At 33.3% G+C, this 20,212-nt stretch overlaps 1 protein-coding gene across 2 annotated transcripts in view; it reads right to left on the bottom strand.

The window, feature by feature from the left end:
• LOC117239532 (failed axon connections) overlaps window positions 1-20,212 on the bottom strand; it is a 55,794-nt gene that overhangs the window by 11,724 nt on the left and 23,858 nt on the right. The gene's annotated exons all lie outside the window — the stretch shown is intronic.

The raw sequence follows: 20,212 nt of genomic DNA, 5'->3' as shown, positions 1-20,212 counted from the left end.
GACCCTATCGCTCGATTACGTCCACCAGTTGGCCAGAAAGAGAGAAGGGTATCGAGGGGTTATAAAAGAGAAACAGAGACTTTCTGGACGTGACAGAATCGTGGTACCCCATAAATATTCCTAATGGGCGCCCTGTCGCGATGTTCAGAAGCTGTAAAACGAGTGGGTCCTTATATTCTGTTCGTGGTCTTCACCGACGATTAGCTTCGGGGGATTCGAAGAGGCAGAACCCGATATAGAGCGGGGCAAGGCAAGAGAAGAAAAGTTTGTCGTTTTGACGCCACTGTGAGGAGTTTATGTCTTTTCTGATAGATTTTCTTTGCGGATTTGGAAATACAAAGATTCACAGAGTGTTTGTGTTTCTAATAATGGGTAGAGTATGAAGGTTTATGCATCTGTGGAAAATTTAGAAATAAGATTCACAGAATGATTGTGTATACGATAAAACAGGGACGAAATACTAAAAGGCGGATTAATAATTTACTAAAATTGATCATAAGGCGAAATACGCTGATTCAAAGGCCAAGTCAATTTCAATCCAATTTCAACTCTCCATTACCTTAAAACGGTACTTCGGAACATATAAAACGACCGAGATATAAAGTATTAAACTGGAGAACTAAAACTATCCAGAAAGTACATATTTAGCAATGAGCAAGATAAATCGAAGGAGACTTGGTATAAAATAATTCTCTTTTCTCCTCATTTTTCATCGTTTAATTCGCTCTGCGTTACTCGTCTAAATTCCTCTCCATCGAACCATTTTATAATTCACACGATGACCTACTTGAAAGGTAATGCAAAATGTATCGTTTTCCATAAATTAGAAATCCTCGTTTCCCCGGTAGAATTTCATAGGTAGATTGTGAATGAAGGAGAACCTCGTGAATCTCGAGGCTGCACTTACGTGCCAATTACTATCCGTGGCAACTGATGGAATGGCAGAAGGAAATCCTACGTAATGCGTGGTCCAATGTGGGATGCAGCAGTCTGCATCACTTACGACGAATCTGAAAAGCCTATGAGAAGAAATTACTCGGAAGAAGATTGCAGTAGCTGCATAACGCCTAATCTTCTGCTCGTTGTCTGCCCCCTGCCACGAAATTCCGATCCATAATCATACAATTAAATTTTAACGGACAGCGTGCACCATACGTGCTTGCAGAACTGTATCTGACGCTCTACATTGTCTGACTAGCACAAGAGATACAGTACAACAGATGTACGACATTATAGTCGATTATAATCGTTTCAATTATTGAAGTTGCAAACATTGCACTTGTCTTTAGACAGATATTTTATCGATTTATTTTATGTTTTCTCTTCATTTGATTTTCCGATTGAAATGTATCCAAGCAAGTTGTATACATATATATATATATATATCCTTCAAGGTGCGACAAGACCGTAGATTAAGTCTAAAAGATTCACAAACACGCGTAGTGTATTGTGCATTTTTCTTGGCACGTTTAGTTCGTAATTTTCTAGTTAAATTTTAGTGTTTAACATTTTATGAAATATACGAGGATTTTCAAATCGTAAAAAGTTGTATTTTTTGTTCCATTAAATGGACTAAACTTTCTTCTGATATTTTAACAGCATTTTTGCAAATTCTTACATTTTCTAAGTATAATGCTAAAAAATCTTTATTCAATTTTACATTACATTACATTTGTCTACTATCTTCTATTTTCTTATTTAAAGGAAATTGTATTTTCTAATCTGAAAATTCCTATATTTTGGTACATTGAAAATTCTTCATTTAAAATATGTATTCTTTACGTACTGGGACAAAAGGCTAATTAAAACGTGGGTTTTAAACCTACGCCTGAAAGTTTCATTAATTATATATTCCATCTAACGAAACTAATCGTGAGCAATCCATTGAATGAATTAAATTTCCCAGCGTAATGACGAAAACTTTTTGTGTTTTAACGACTAGTATTTAATTTTCTGTTCCGTACAATTTTTTATTTGACCCACATTGACCTTAGTTTAAACATTAAAAGGGTTAAGGATCCTTTTACCATTACAAGATTGCAGCGTTAATTATGGAGAACAACGGTTTCTTCATAGCACGAACGTGTATAATGAAGATCCCCGGCTACATTCATTTCGAAACGCCTACTTAACGAACGACAAACACTTTTGACTGGTGGAAGTAGGAAATTATGAGAATCTTTTTAAAAGATTGCTTCAATGGCAGGCCTGCAATTAACATTCGCCAAGCTATATATTTACAAACTAACTGAATAGTAACTTCTACCTTTTACGATATATTACAGCTAACCAGATAAGTCTAACACTTGTATGTATATCGATTAATTATTAATTACTGCTACGTAAACGTCCCACATATTTGTATGTACGAACGTGACAATACAATTCTTACGTAATCATTCATATATGAAAATGAAGTTCCTGCTTTTCAAATTTAAAATATGAAAATAAATATCGATTATACTTAAGCTTTTTTTAATTGGAATTTTACGCTAGTAAAATTGGAACGCTAGTGTTTTCAAATTCCTGATGGTAATTTTAAGCAATACAATATTGCAAATATCTTTCATATAAATCTGACATTATCTAAATAAATAGGATAAGAAAAAAGTGTTCGATTCTCTGTCTTCTAATTCCAAGATCAAATTTCTTTCCTCCAAACCAAGATCTTTTTTTAAAATCCACAGTCTTAAGCATGTAAAGACCAACGTCCCTCAAGGTCCGAAAATACAAATGAGGTATCGTTAAACGAATAAATAATAGATATAAAATCCAACGTATGACAGAGAAAAAACAATATTCCAATTTTTTCGTTACCCCATCAAAACGTGAAAACAAATCACCCCGTAGCTTTTTTACCTATTTTGATTTAACTGACGATTTTCGATTACGCATTTGGAACAGGTCCACGTATAGAGGATAAAATAAATAAAAATGTAGCGGTATGCGACGGGACACCGGTTGAGAACGGAGAACGAGTCGGCCGGAGCGAGTCGACTCTAGAACTCGGTAGAGAGGTCGGTGGCCGGCCTACCTCAACGTATCGACACTCGATGCCGCACATGTCGGCCAGCAGTTCAACACGTGTGTGTCCAGATAGTTCACCTTGTTCGCCGCGTTTCCGCGTCAACGTGCACCAGCACCGTCGTTTCACGGGCTACCGCCTCTTTAGCGTTGTGTGAAACGACAACGCTTACAGACAGATATGAGATTCCACCGTGTATACTTAGATTATACGTAAATACATACATACAGTGGCTAGAAAAGGTATTTGTATATCGTTGTATTTATCATAACATTTATACGCTAATTAAATAAGTTTGTCATTTGGTAGCAAATAGTACTTTCATACGACTGAAAAAAATCTGATAATATCGAAATGAAATATAGATTCTGGTAACAAAAAAAAAAACGCATGGTTAGAAAAGAAAGATAAATGTCAATTCTTTTTATAGCTACCTAATATAGTAAATAGTATGCCCGACTGGGGAGATACGCTCCGTGGGAGACCAATTGTGAATACATCGAGGGCAATTAGAAAATTATATCGCATTCGTCGCTTTCATCGTTGATACAGTGAAACAAAATCGCCGTTGCTTTTTGTGTTAGCAGATGACTTTTTATGTAACATTCTTACGTGTTTGTTTTCTGATTATTTATTTTATTTTGTTATATCCTATGAACGTTTTAAGAATATTCTTAAATTTAAATGTAAATGTTTCGTAATATGCCAAAATTATGGAACGCACAAGACACACGTGTTAATATTATCAAACCGTTACTGGATTATATAATTATACATCGCTGCTTTAACATGAATCATACCGACAATAAGAAAGGAAAAATACTCCAGCCCATCGAACAGATAAAGATCCTCGTTTTTTCATCATATACAGAATTATCTTGAAATGACTATTTCTATGGCCGCGTTCCGATAGATCGTCGGCGATCGAACAATGAACTTCCTTCATTGCCGCCTGTGAGACGTCTTACGAAACGTCCAAGATAATTCTTCCTTGATATCTGGACAATAGAACAGACTCGAAGGAAGCGTCTTCTCGTCTGAGGCCTGCCAAGCCATCATCCACTCGATGCGATTACGGCATCACGTATCCTTGATAAGGGTTACCAACGTCGAACGAAACACACTAAGGGACACGAGTTCTTTCCACGTTCTTGAGATACCGAATAGATAGCGCTTACGTGACATGGAGATTTACGAATAAGACTTTCCAATGAATTCTTGCGACCATGTGAAGGATCTTTTCTTCTCAGAAGTTTTGTCATTGAAGGCACTCTTATTAGGATTTAATTAGGATTATCTAGTATTTTTTGATACGAAGATTCTTATTTAATTTTTTAGATTCTTCAAATTTTATTTATTTTTTAAGATTCTTCAGATTTTCATTAACTTTTTAAATCGTCGTAAGATTGTCATGTTAGTACTCGTGTCAATTAAATAGAATGTAAATAACTTGATTTTTTTAAATTATTAAGATTTTATTTATTTTTTAAGATTCTTCAGATTTTCATTAACTTTTTAAATCGTCGTAAGATTGTCATATTAGTAGTCGTATCGATTAAATGGAATGTAAATAACTTGATTTTTTAAATTATTAAGATTTTATTTATTTTTCAGGATTCTTCGCATTTTCATTAACTTTTTAAATCGTCGTAAGATTGTCATATTAGTACTCGTACCAATTAGATGGAATGTAAATAACTTGATTTTTTTAATTATTAAGATTTTATTTATTTTTTAAGATTCTTCAGATTTTCATTAACTTTTTAAATCGTCGTAAAATTGTCATGTTAGTACTCGTGTCAATTAAATAGAATGTAAATAACTTGATTTTTTTAAATTATTAAGATTTTATTTATTTTTTAAGATTCTTCAAATTTTATTTATTTTTTAAGATTCTTCAGATTTTCATTAACTTTTTAAATCGTCGTAAGATTATCATATTAGTACTCGTACCAATTAGATGGAATGTAAATAACTTGATTTTTTTAAATTATTAAGATTTTATTTATTTTTTAAGATTCTTCAAATTTTATTTATTTTTTAAGATTCTTCAGATTTTCATTAACTTTTTAAATCGTCGTAAAATTGTCACATTAGTAGTCGTATCGATTAAATGGAATGTAAATAACTTGATTTTTTTAAATTATTAAGATTTTATTTATTTTAAGATTCTTCAGATTTTCATTAACATTTTAAATCGTCGTAAGATTGTCATATTAGTACTCGTGTCAATTAAATGGAATGTAAATAACTTGATTTTTATAATTATTAAGATTTTATTTATTTTTCAAGATTCTTCAGATTTTCATTAACTTTTTAAATCGTCGTAAGATTCTCATAATAGTACTCGTATAAATTAGGCAGAATCTAAACAACTTGAAGACTGCCTTAACACTTTTCTATCGAAGATAAAAAAATACGTCCGATATGTACAAAAATTAGTTCGTTAAGAAAAACCTCTTTGTTTAAAACAATCTCGTTATAATCTTAAAAAAATTAAAAAATAACCTCAGGTAAGAAAAAATCACGAGTCACGATGTTGGCCATTTTAATCCAACCAAATTTGCCCCGATCTGTTCTCTTGATAAAAGTAACTAAGCCAATGGGGAAATCCAAGCTAAACGAAACACTCTGTATGATCCGGTTAAAATCGCAGTGATCGGAGCTCCTTCAGGGAGACCCCTAGGGAAAGAATCGCCCTGTATATCGCAACGTCCAATATTCTTGTTCGTTCTATGTTGAAACGGTGCAATGAACCCACGCGACGAAACGAATTTCTCGCGGTGGAGGAATACCACAGAGAGAGAGCAGAACGTTTGGCCGCGTGCAGTCTTTCGAGCGTTCCAACGCGATAAGATAAGCAATGATGAGGTTCAATTGGAAGATTAATTAATTAAGACCCGCGGCAAAGGGGATAAATTGGGTACATTGCGGTGGTATGCCGACACGATGCTTCTGTTGCCACTACGCTAAACCGAACGATCTACGGCCCTTCGCCGTAACCGGGGAAAAATAAGAAAACAGAATTCGTACTAAACAGAGTGCTATGACGACTATGTCGGCTACTACGTACCGTTATATCGTTCGTTTTTATTTTCGTGTGTATTATTTATTACTTTTACATCCTACTGTGAATTATTATCGATGTATTATTTTTACATAATTTTGTGAATTTGAGCGCAGAAGTATACGATAGTAACGTAACGGTTAAGGAGGAATTTGTAAAATTGGGCACTCGGTTTTCCATCAGGTAATTATAATATTAAATCGGGTAATTTGTATGCTGTGTTGTATATATGCATCATGACATTCAGCGATATTCAATAGAAACGTAACTTACGACTAGGAGGCATGATCGAATTAAAGGTCAATCCATTGCTCGGTGAATCACATTTACGTGAATGACATATGCAATACTCGTAGGTATCCTTTGTTTACGTTTGACATTAATATGGCATTAAAATGAAGATGTAAATACGGATACAGATTGAAAATCAGAATTATAGCAAAATGCATATGCAAATATAAGCGACAAAATATACGTATAATAAACAGACTGTGGAAAAATTCATATTTTAATCAACGCAATTAAAAAACTGAACCTTCCACGAAAAGCTTCAAGTGCAAACTATTATACCACGAATGCTACAGTTTTAATATTTTCTATCTTTTCTGCCATACTTCTGTATCTTTAAATTTTCTACTACATTTTTAAATTTCAAATATCCACCATCCGATAATAAATATCTAATAACAAATAACCCTAAAAAGAATTTAATCTTATATATATGTAGCCAATTAGTTACCTAAATTAAGTAATACTCACTTATTTATAACACTCACTTATAAATTATACTTATCTATAATAAGTATTAACTTATTATAAATAATCAGCCATGTCACTGCGCCACGCCAGAAAAATTACTGAAAATTCTCAACGCGAGAATTGATTGTAATTTTAATAAATACATAAAAAAAAATATATGTAGCGGCACTCGACAGCAAACTTCCCAACGGTTTCTGTCCCGTGGCTCGCTACGCAAAGACCCTATCTTTCGAACAAGATGATTACCAGATGCCGATACATTCTTACTGAATATTTTCAGCTAGCCTAAGGACAATCTTAGGATTTATTTAGTTAAGGTCTTCCAAAAGGAACAAATAATCTGTCTTAACAGTCTCTATACCTACCACCTACTACGGGAAGATACTGGAAATCTGCTTTCCTCACGTACGACGCTTCCTGCTAGCAATTTTCTCTCAAGGGTGGTTAGCGCCCTTTTCCAACCACCAACTCAAAATTTAGCCAATTAACAGCGACGTGCATTTCCCTCACTTTTCGAACGAACGCTTTCCTCAACGAATCCGATGATCTCGTATCCTTAGACACATCCCATCATAGTTTTTCCTATGCAGCATCATCGTGATGGAAAGTCAGTCGCGAGACGCCTGTCCGAATCTCAGGCAATCATCGTCCGAACTCGTATAGCATATCGAATTAATAACCGAAATTAATAACCGCGAGTTTTACGCCAAGTGTACTCACCGAATATATTTGTTAATAAATATTTGTCGTTAAATATATTCGAGTGTTCCTTCAATTACCTATCACGCACATCACCTCATATATATATATATGTCGGGTTATCATTAGGATTTAAGGCGCGTAATGATTCTTCGTTTGAATTAACCATTGTTTTACGAAACAGAGAATATATTTACGCGAATAAACAAGATTTTACAAAATATTATGAATAATGAGTTTAATAAATGATAAGATTAACAAACGATAAGTTTAATTAATAATTAGATTAAAGAATAATAAGTTTAACGAACAATAAGAGAAACGAATAATATGTCTTACGAATAATAAATTTAACGAATAATGAGATTAACGATTGATAGGTTTTACGAATAATGAATTTAATTAACGCTATTAACAATGTTCCGGGGTTCAAACGAATCCACGGTCAACGGGATAACTCTTTACTATGCGTAGAATAATTTTAAACACAAAAATACGATTGCTGAGACACTCGGTAAATTGCTCGATGTATCACTTTCCAAGGCGATCACACGAATGAATATCCGATGAAAATCTTTTTCGCTATACGACTGCATTTGTTTGTTATATGCTCGCTGGAGACATCGAGAAGGTTCCAATCGTTGTTGCTAGGCAATTTCTGTCAAAAGTTTGTTGTATACTCTTTGGAAACATCGAGAAAGATCCAAACGCCGTTACTAGGCAGTTTCTGTCTGGAGATTGATTCCTAATACAACGTGTGTCCCATTATATCGACATCTCTAAAGTACAATTCTATGTGATTTCTAGGGAGAACGATACAACCGATCCACACCTTCGTCAGGCAAAACGTTTATCCCGTGACCGTGGCTACGTTCGGCGACCAGTTGTCACCTCGAACCCATTTTCGCTTTCACAAATATCAAACAATTACAAATGACAATTGCTTAATTACAGTTATGATAAAATCTAGGCTAAAGCATTAGAAGGCTTCCTCAAAATTGCAAAGGGAAGGCTCCGGTTTTCCTTTCATCTCCGACATATATATATATATATATATATATATTAATTATAGGAAATATAATTTGCTTCATCGAAAAGAACAAATTTCCTACGGTTTGAGAATACGCCTGTCTATCGTACGATGGAAATAAATAAATATTAGAAAGACAGCAAAAAGGTGCAATAAATATGCCAAGCAGCAAGAAGAAACGTCTACGAAAGAAACTTTCATGGAACGCTGAATGGGTTAACAGGCAAACTTGATGGCAATGGAACAAGAGACGAGAAACTCGAAGAGTAAATAGAAAACGGTTTTACGTGTACAGGACGAGCTAAAAATACTGTAAGTAGGAGAGAACGAGAAGAATTACGAGCAACCAAAGATTTATGGCAGATGCGGAGGTTGTATTAACGATGGATTCGAAAAAGAAACGTTTATAGGACCCACATGATGCATCGCGAGGAAACGTGGGTCCCGTGTATAGTCGCATTGTGATCCAATTAAAGGATAATTTAATTATGGGCGGAGTTCGATTATCGCAGTTGCGGTACATAACGGTACTGTTCAATTTCCCTGCCTGTCCAGAGTTATATAACTTCCCATTACAAGTAACTTACGCATCGGTATTCGTTTCACGATACGAGGAAATAGATCCATCACCTAGGAGGTTACGAGTTCATCCACTACATAATAAAGAATTCTCCAACATGATCGAGTATAGTAATTATACTGTCATGTTTAATTGGAGCCACGTTGAATTATGAGAAATTTTTTCCTTCTGCTTTTTCTCTTTCTTTTTTTTTTCTGCTCTTCTTTTCTTTTTAATCTTTCCTCTTGAGAAGTGTGTTGAGTCATGCGATGCTTTCTAAAACTAAAAACTTTTTTTAGTCTAGCCATCGTTTGATTTACTACCTGTAACATATATATATATATCATACGCGTGTGAGTTGATCTAGTACATAACGAAGAAATTTCTAATATAATGAAACACAGTAATTATAGTGTCTTGTTTAATTGAAGAATAAATTATCAAGGAATTTTTGTTTCTTATTTTTTTATTTTTTTTTTTTTTTTTTTTTGAGACTTTTCTTTGAGAAGTGGTTCGGGTCGGCTTAATTGGGGCTGAATTAAAGAGAAATTTTTGTTTTTACTTTTTCGGGAATTTTTCTTCGAGAAGTGGATCGGGTCATGTAACACTTCCTTAAATGTTTGCGCTCGTACGTTCGTTTCCGAGAAATTCTTTACCGTTCATTTCCAATTTTGGAAGATCTTTTTTATTTATATGTCACATTAAACTGGCACAATATGCTAAAAGAAATGAGCAGTTTGTAATTTTTATTCGTATTTATGTCAATACGTTCTATTGTATAACGCAATGCATGCAATTATGTTAAAGAATAAAAGGTGAGTCGAAGTTAATTTCAAGATCTTCTCTCACACTGTGGTTAATAATAATCCGTTTCATATTATATTTAAATAAACTGTAAGAGGTAAAGAACCTCGTATAAATAGCCTATCGATCGCACAATAAAGAGGAGGATAGAAAGAGATGGTCTGATGAAACAACAATAACAGCTTTGATCAAAAATAAAATCACACCAACCAGACGGAAAGCCATAACGAACTACTATATATGTTCTACTATACGTATCTCCTTCAAAATGCATATATAGTAGCCGCAATTATTTGCATGTAACTTTTATCTCAATCGAACTATAAAAATATGTACTCTTCCCTTTTTAATTCAACAATATATACACAATCAACAATTTAATTAACCATTAAATGAAACAAAGATGGTTGGTAACTGGTGGTACAAGCGAAAAGGGGGTGATTCTACGCGAAAAAAGAAGTCGAAAATATAGAATAAAAATTGTTCTTTTGATGCTTTGTTTTCGAGAAAATCGACTTTGAATTTTCGCTCGGTACGCGTGCACTTTATCGCGTCTCGTTATAACGGATCTCACTGTAGATCGTTGTCTCGATGGGAAAATTAAAAAAGAAAATTAAAAAATGAAATTTCTATTCTATGTAATATATAATGTATAATATATACGATATAAAAATTGAATGGTTTCATAGAAAAATAATAACTTCTAACTACATGTAGCTATAAAAGATATCACATAGCCCTATTTCTTCTATACTTAAGAATATCTACCGAATAAAAGGAACAGACGTAATTTTCTTCTTTTAATTACGATATCTTGTTTACCAATGACGATCGACTATTACAAAAAAGTCAGAAACGATCAGAAATATCGTAACTTCTAAATACGTAGAACTGTAGAAAATACCGCGTAGTTTTCGTTTTTCTTCACTCAACAACAACATCTAGTGGAAACAAGGGAACGACACAATTTCCTCCTCTTAATTATCATATCTTGTTTTCACCAACGATAATCGGTCATTAAACAGAGTCGAAGATAAGTAGAACTGAAGTTCGTAGACGGATGCTCGAAATCCCACGAATACTCTTCACGCGATTCCGGTGTGACTACGAAGTCAAAGGTTAAACGACCCTGCATTCCCGAAACGAGCATCGTCACGAAGGAAACTAGCTTAAACTATCCGACAATATGGGATCGTTCGTTAAGAAGAATGAAGAAAAAAAGAGAAAGAAAAAAGATGGGAAAAGGGAATGGATGAGTTACGGAGCACGTCAATTGGTCGCTCGCTAATCAACGACTTCAAGAGAGCAAAACGACTACCTTTTTTTTTTCCTCCTATTCGTCTCTCTTCTTTTCTCCGCCTTCTATTCCACGTCTATTTAAGCCTTCTTTTCTCTTTTATTATTCACTTTTGTCGACAAAGATTGCACGTACAACGTAGTTGCATACTGAATTCTTGTAATATCACTGTGTAATTGTAATTCGACGGTGTAATATGGAATTTGTTGAAATTTGAAAAGTTTACGATGCACCAAAATTTGTATACAATTTTTTATAGAATCTGTACGTAATGTACTAGAATTTTATATAAGAAAATATTGAATTTTTTGAATTTTGTCATATAACAATAATAATTATAATATTACCATAATAGGAGTTTACATTGTAATATGGAATTTATTAAGCTTTATTTGTATGGCGGTAATTGTTGTATAATTCTTTGATCGAATCTACCATATACTGTACGAGACGTTTACTATAATCCAACAATTTGAACAGATCGAATGAAATAATTTCTTCAAGAATTTATTATGGCCAGAAGACGAGAATTGTTACTTAGTTCTCTTGGAAAGATAACATCCAAATATGTGACCATTGGATGTTAACCTCTTGAAGGGCAAACTTATTAAGACCACGACAAGATAATTATCTTTTTCTTTTCTTACAAGAATAATATCCAAGTACTTGGTCATTAAGCGGTAACTTCTTGTAGAGACAAATTAACTAAAATTACAGAAATTTTCTTCTGTAAAAAATAATGTACAAATGCTTGATTATTGAACACAATGATCTGAAATGCACGATGATTTGAAAAAGAATCTCGTATACACAGAAATATTTCTCTAAAATACTGCTTATCACTTACAATTAATTACAATCGCACTTAAATTAAAAGAAAGTCTAATTGTATGCATTATATGCTAATATACTTCAGGAGAATAAGATTAATTTCCCTGGCGATTCATTTATTCGCAAAAACGTTCACTGTATCTTTTCGATTAAAGGAAACAGAAATTAAAGCAATTGTTCGAGTATTTAACGAACTTTTAACATCGATTTACTTGGAAACGAGTCTCCCTACACGTATACTAAACAAATGTTACTTTTCGTCTCATCTTTCACGTAAATTCATCCATTTTTGGTTTGTATCACCAGTTTGGAAATATCCTCCTACATTGCTTCTCCGATTTTCTATAACGAATGACGATGATCGACTCGTCTCTTTGTTTCATCATGTCCAAGAGATACGCACAATCGGCGAGGTCCATCCAGAGGTCTCGACGCTATTTTAAGAAGCCTCTGCCCCCGCATTCGTTCCGGCGACTTTATTTCTGCCGCGATAGAAACCATCGAGATGCACGCCCAGCACCCATTTGGCCACGAAACAGTTTTTCTGTCGTATGCTTCGTCTACTATGAAACACATGATGGTGTCTGGTGATGAGGTCGTTCAAGGGGAATGATTTCATTGCAACAGACTAACCAGAATTTCTTTATCATTTTCTGTTTCCTTTTTTCTTCTTTCTTTCTTTCGTCTCTTAAACATTCGTTGATATCATCACGATATTTCTATGAATAGAAACAAATGCTTCTAATAAATGGTGTATGTTTCTTTTAATAAGAAACGAATAAGAGACTTTTTTCAGTCCGCTGCTAATTGTGCTCCTCTGTATGCCGAGGATTCGAACTCGCGACACGTCGTTTTCAGTTCTGGGCCTTAACGAGCGTAGCTAGCTGCCCCGCCAAATAGAACAATTAATTCAGATTAAACCTTCTAGTGAAATTTTATCCCCCGAAATTCTTCGAAACGAATTTTTAACATCTTTGAAAAATCTTTCGAATACTTCTCGTTGAAACATTGACTTTCTAACGTAACGAAGACTTGCAACGAATATCTCAGAATTGTTGTAATTAAGTTTTAAGATCTCTTGAAAGTCCAGAACAGCAAAAACGAATTTAGATATGGACACGAATGATCTAGTCTGCCTATGGAGGATTCGAATTTCAACGATGGCCTTGTCTCGCAAACGGACATCTACCTTTATGAATATAAAGATAAATACGATTCTTCGACTTTTTTATCTTTTATTTGTATTTGCACTCGTTGCAGATTGCGATCAAAAAAGAAACACGGATTTATCCCAGCTGCATGAACCATCCTATATATATGCGTAGCAAGGAGAGTAGCGATAACGGGGGGCAAATATGTGCAAACACGTTACTTAAACCAGTTGCGTCATACGAAATTAAAAATGACCTTTCCAAGTTCCTTTATCTCACGCACAGGGTTCTAGTACCTATACCTTCTTAGGCGGACACGTGTCAGGATTTCGTGTCATGCGGATCCATTAAGGAGCTTAAAATTGCTCAGAGAAATTTCTTTCCAACGTTGACCACGTATTTTCCAGAGAAACGATTTTTCAACTCTGTTCCTTATTTTATTTAAAACGTAAATACAAAACCTAAAAGAATTATCATTATTTCTCTATTTGTTTCTTATTATAGTCATCTGTAATTACTATAGCTTTCTTGAGTTTCATAATAAATTATAAATGTTTATGCAAATTCCTATCTTTATAAACATACCTAAAGAAATATCTTAGATTTACTTCAGCCTCTATAATATTGTAACAAATATTTTACTTTGTATAGTTTGTATACCTATACGTATTTCTATATACTTAGACATTCCATAAAATATTGTATTTCTATATTATTCATTATGGCAAGTAAAAAGTTATAGCATTTCTCGCATCCTTATTTCTTGTTACTTTTGATATCTTATCAACGGTTTCGTATCGTTTTTTCGTGTTTCTTAGTTTCCGAATATTTTCTATTTAAATCGAATACTCGGGAACAGTAGGAGAAATTTAGAAAATTCTATATGGTCGGCAAAGTTTCCGATTGTATGTTCTACTTATTTGCCTAAGGCCATACTTATGACAGCTACATATTCTTGGAGTTTCCATGCTTTGATCAGTCGCAAATGTCTTTATATAGTGCGCTTTAGAATACTTAAGAAGCTTCATGAAGTAAAAGCTCTACAATGTACATATTGTTCATGTTCTCCATGGATGATTTACATGAACAGATTTATAAAGATCGTAAAACAAGAACACCTTTTAGTCTATAAAAGAAAAGACATAGAGAAGATTAAAAAAAAAAAGATCAGAATTCATAGGACAAAAGTGCAAATAGGAAATCGACAAGGACAATTTAGCTAGCACAATGATTAAAATCACACATGCACAATATTTTTCAAAAATGCGATTAACACAAAATATCTAAGATAGTCATCTCATAAAATATACTTTGAACAGATTAAAATTAAGTGGTAGATCTCGGTCGAAGGTTGACATTGTGCAAAATACGTAGATTTGAAGTTTCTCAAACATCGAATAACTATAGCTATCGAGTTCTTCAAACTGAGAATTAGGCTAGTTCATATTCAAAATGTTCCATCTGAGAAAAGATCAGTCGAGAAACTTTAATAAAATAACACCAGCATTTTCATATACAAGGAACAAATTAAGCCAAAGAATTACACTCCTAAAATAATTCATCAATATTTACACGTTCGATATATTTCAATTTACATGTACGTACATATTCGTCTTTTGTATTCACATATTTTTGGAAATATTCATGTTCCCCATACTTCAGATTTTTCACCCTATATATATAAAACTGAGTTGTTCTAATTCTCCATAATCGGAATGTTTATAACGAATAAGAAGAAAATTATAATTATCCAGAGGAAAGATTAAAAGTAATCAAGGTTTAAGAATGAAACGACGGAGGATCGATAGTTATCGATCGCCTTTAAAAATAAAAGTGTACTGTACACTTGAAACGATCGACCAGCTGCCACTGGTATCCTTTCTGTTATTATATTTTTCTTACTGCGTTCTACATATCGAATTTCGCCTCAACGACAATTCCATACTGATATCCTACACCTTCAAAGAATCTTCAGACACCTTGTATATATTTGGATTTACAGTAAAATCTCCATTTAGGGAGTGCGGTCGATATTACGAAATTTATACAGATTTCTTTTTATGCACCTTAAATGGACACCATGAAATTTAATGGATTGTATAAGATTTACATTTATGTCTGCGTGTGTGTGTGTGTGTATATTTTAGGATTTGCGAATGACGACACGTTGCACCAGGTGCGACATTTTATTTCTTTTCCAGGCATTTAAATGGCCAGGTGAGTGAGTCAGCCTGTTTCTCAAGCGTGGCAAGTTGAATTAGGTATTGCGTACATCTCAAACAAGAATGCGGCGTGTAAAATAGTTTTGGAGGAAAGGTAAATCTTTCAAATGAGCATTAAAAATTGTATGACAATTGTAAAACAATTAAGGATAATTTTAGACGATTATAAGAGAAAGATTTTAATTAGATTTTTTTAAATGGTATACTTTCATCAGAATTTTCTTTTTCATTTCTTTAGATAAAAGTATCGCGGGTTTATCGAAATCGATTCGTGTCAGTGTGTTTTTGGATCTTTGATAAAATTAATTTCACGAAAGATCGCGATCTTCTTGTCGAAAGAGCGAAACTTTCGCCTGGAATCCTCGATTTTTACTGATACGGAAAAATCTCTTTTACGATAAATTGTAACTACGGAAAAATGACAAAATTTGCAGCAAAATTTACTTTTAATTTTAATAGAGCAAGGATATTAAAATAGTTATTTTATGTTGTGAAATTTTGCTAGGAACTTTTAATGGCTCTTTTTTTACCAGTTAGTTACGTTCGACGAGTTCATACTCATCGTGTGAAATAAAGAATTAGCATTTACTATAGAAACTACTTTGCTTTGAAAAATACCACACTGAAATCGACTAAATTGCTTAAATTCTTTTTTCTTTCATTTTTCTTGTTCATAGATTTCAGTATTTTTTGGCCATTTTCAAGTTTTTAATAACGACACCTATTTCAACCATGAATTGTTAATTTCTTATCATATAAAAATGTAATAATAATAAATGTACAATCTTTCGTAAAATTTATAATAAGAATATTTGTATACTATATATTCCTCGATTTTACATTTTACATTTCACGTTCACATCGAAGCTAAAAACTATATCTCCTTGAAAGAAATATACATTATGTGCATTCCAAGGCTTCGAGTTTTATTAAACTCCAAGCTTACTCTAACATTCTGAATGCTGAAATTAACCGCTTAATTAAACATTTTTTAAATACCAATAATAAATTGATACATTCATAATTATCGTATATATGAAACGCATCGTAAACTACCATTTTGCTTTAAATCACAGATCCTAGAATAATCAATACTTCATAACTTTCTTTCCACGAAACCTTTTCCTACTAAATCGCAATTATGCGATTCCTAGATCCACAAACGCTATCAAGCAATGATCCAGATGAAGCTTTATCGAGCCATGAATTTCAATTGCTGTCTATACTGCGTTCCACGCTGAAAACGCATAACCCGTTATTATACCACCAATATAAATAATCACCAGATATGTGTACAGTGCACATATATACCGGGTGTCTCCAGATGGTATCAGAAGCGAGCAATAACTTACTACGTGTGGAAAAACAAGTGGGAAACGTAGAATAACAATCTCTTCGTTCGAAGCTGTTCTTTTCAAGAAAATCAATTTCAAAGTTTATGGAATACATAAATTTACAAATAAGCACGGTCCGAATCGATGTAACTTTCTTGCTTAACGCCTCGTTAACATCGAGTCCAAAAATAATCGACATTTTTAAACTCGGATTATTAATTAACTAAACTTTACTAACCAAACCGTTTATGTTTGCTTTTAGAATTATCATCTACCCGGTATTATTATACCTTTACTGCATCAATCTCGAGATTTACTCGAGAGATTTAAAAATTCGATCGTCACAATAGCAAAGCCACAAATGAGAGAATTCCATTTCGTATTCTTCGCCTATTTTTTAATATAAAATCATCTACAACTCGATATTATCGACTATTTTAACACACCATATATAAGCTGTCTTAAATAAATATTAAATAAATAAATAAATATATATATATATACACATATAAATTATTGCGGTAAGAAAGGAAACGAAATCGTTCCGAGCAGGTTTCTCAAGTGCAGACATGATTACTCGCGATTTACGGTGTCATCGATGCACCAGCTGGTGGACAGTACCACTTTTACGTGTCTGAAGGCTCTCTGAATCGGTTGGTGAGCTCTCGGCACCCAAGTAGTGCTAACGTAACGGGATCACTAATATTGCTGGTGTCGTGTTACAGATTGCGAGTAAACTGTATTACACTTCTGTTTAGCGTTGCATAGATCTTACGGAGCCTTCTTGTTCTTGTAATGTATAACTCAGACTTGTACAATGTCGAAACAAAATTGAGAAGAATGCATAAACACAGAGTAAGGTGATTTATCATTTAATTTAAACTTCCTGTAAATCTCAAAGTTTGTATCTTAATCTCATTTTGGTTACATACGATGAAACAGGTTTTCCAGTGCGTGAAGAACGGTTTAGAGGAAGAAAATATACTTGAAACGAGAAATCCAGTATATTAGTGGAAAAATTGTCTGAAGAAACTGGAAAAGTGACTAAAAAGAGGCACTATTTAGCGTTGCATGATTCTGATATTTAATAGTAAATAATATAAAGAGAATTAAAATCTGCATAGCAATACTATATAATATTGGAATAGAAATATTTCTGTTACTTAAATATAGCGAATAACAGAGGAAATAAAAATCTACAAGAAAGTAGAAATATGTCTGAAAAGGGGCCTTATAAATAACGAGCCAGACTGCTGAGGTTCAATTTCTCAATTATCCAGCTCCATTCTGCACAAATGATTGTGATATTTAATAGTAAATAACATAAAGAGAATTAAAATCTGCATAGCAATACTATATAATATTGGAATAGAAATATTTCTGTTACTTAAATATAGCGAATAACAGAGGAAATAAAAATCTACAAGAAAGTAGAAATATGTCTGAAAAGGGGCATTATAAATAGCGTGAGAGTAATTTCTTTAGAAACTGAAGATTAAGACAGGTGATTTCTAAAATTATTTCATTTACTGATGGCTGTCTAACGAGCCAGACTGCTGAGGTTTAACTTCTTCATTATCCAGCTCCATTCTGCACAAATGATTGTGATATTTAATAGTAAATAACATAAAGAGAATTAAAATCTGCATAGCAATACTATATAATATTGGAATAGAAATATTTCTGTTACTTAAATATAGCGAATAACAGAGGAAATAAAAATCTACAAGAAAGTAGAAATATGTCTGAAAAGGGGCATTATAAATAGCGTGAGAGTAATTTCTTTAGTAACCGAAGATTAAGACAGGTGATTTCTAAAATTATTTCATTTACTGATGGCTGTCTAACGAGCCAGACTGCTGAGGTTCAACTTCTTCATTATCCAGCTCCATTCTGCTTGGATGGAACATCAAAGGCAGCTATTAAAGACTGAGACTTCTAATTGCATTCATAGTACATCGATTGTGGACTAACAATCTCGAGATCCAAGTTATAAAGTTTTAACGAACCCAGTAAACCCAGTACTTTCTGACACACAGATCAATCTTTGAATTTACTATTCATATCACAATTTCGGATAAAGTGAACACAGAGGGAACACCCGAAATGTAAATTGCGAATTTTCAAGGAATTTCTCATATCCCAAGTTGCCCAGATGACACAAGTATAATCATCTAATTAAATACCAAATTGATATCACATTTTAGAAAACTCTATCCTTGGTGTGTAATCTTTATCTGATTAAAAATATCATACTTTCTCAAGCAAATGTGGCGAAAAGCCATCGATCATCGACTCTTTGATTATTATAGAAAAATTACATTTTCTATTGTCGATTGTATTTACTTCTGGAAAATGTGACTTTTACATTCTGTACGATGTAACGACGATCGAGACTTCACTGTGTCGATTTCAGGACATACCATTCCAGTAAATCATCGACCATGAATAATTGCCGTCTGTTTTCTGATCGTTCTGCTCGATAAGGAATCCCCACGTTACCCACGCATAATCGCATTACGTTACGTTAAAATCCGCTAATTTATAACCGTCTCGTTAGGATAAAGCGTTTATCGTCCCGTATACCGATCCATTCGCATCAATATTAAATAATTATCCTCGACGAGAATCAATGCCTTCTGGTCACTGAATGAGAAGTATTGATGATCAAAGAGACATCAAATTTGTTGCTTTACTATACAAATATTTCGTTTCAACTGATAGGAAGAATAAATTGAATCTCATTATTATCATTATATATTTATACTGATGCACACGATTGAACGAAATTTATGAATAATACGAGGCGATATAAGGAGTGTAAATATTGGTGCTGCTGGCCAAGTTCCATAGTTTTCGAACAACTCGACTTGAAATTTTTATTTGAAATTTTACTCGAAAACAAAACACATTATTTTTCGAGTGTAAAACGTTGTGTTATTTTATTACCAATTATTGTATAACGCACAATGAATTAAATTTTCAAAATGTTCTTGCAAAATTTCCCGGAAGTTTCAAATCTTCTTCATATTTTGAAATTTCAAATCTCAAACTCTAGGATCAAATTTCTCATGTTGCGTCGCAGCTCGTGCAATTTACAGGTTTTATCGTTATTTAGTATCAATGTGAAAATATCTAGGGCATGCAGGTAGTTTTCACTACAGTACTGAAAAAGTCTGTCGTTAAATCGACTGTTGGACTAATTTCCAACTTCTTTCACAAACAGTAGATTCTATTTCGCTGCGGGCTAATTGTAACTAATTAGGAAATAACGAGGAATTATCAGAAATAGAACTTAACGATTCTACGTAATAATAATATTTCTACGGTGAAATTGATCGATTACATTATAATGCTTAAACATTTGAAATTTAACTAAGAAGATTAATGTCTAACATGTGTTGTACCTACAATCCATGATAGTTGTCACAAGT

The sequence above is a fragment of the Bombus vosnesenskii genome, unplaced genomic scaffold (genome assembly GCF_011952255.1).
Source record: "Bombus vosnesenskii isolate JDL3184/JDL3185 unplaced genomic scaffold, Bvos_JDL3184-5_v1.1 scf7180000014105, whole genome shotgun sequence".
Classification (NCBI taxonomy): domain Eukaryota; kingdom Metazoa; phylum Arthropoda; class Insecta; order Hymenoptera; family Apidae; genus Bombus; species Bombus vosnesenskii.
The sequence above is the reverse complement of the archived record's forward strand: the minus strand, read 5'-3'. Positions and strand labels throughout refer to the sequence as shown.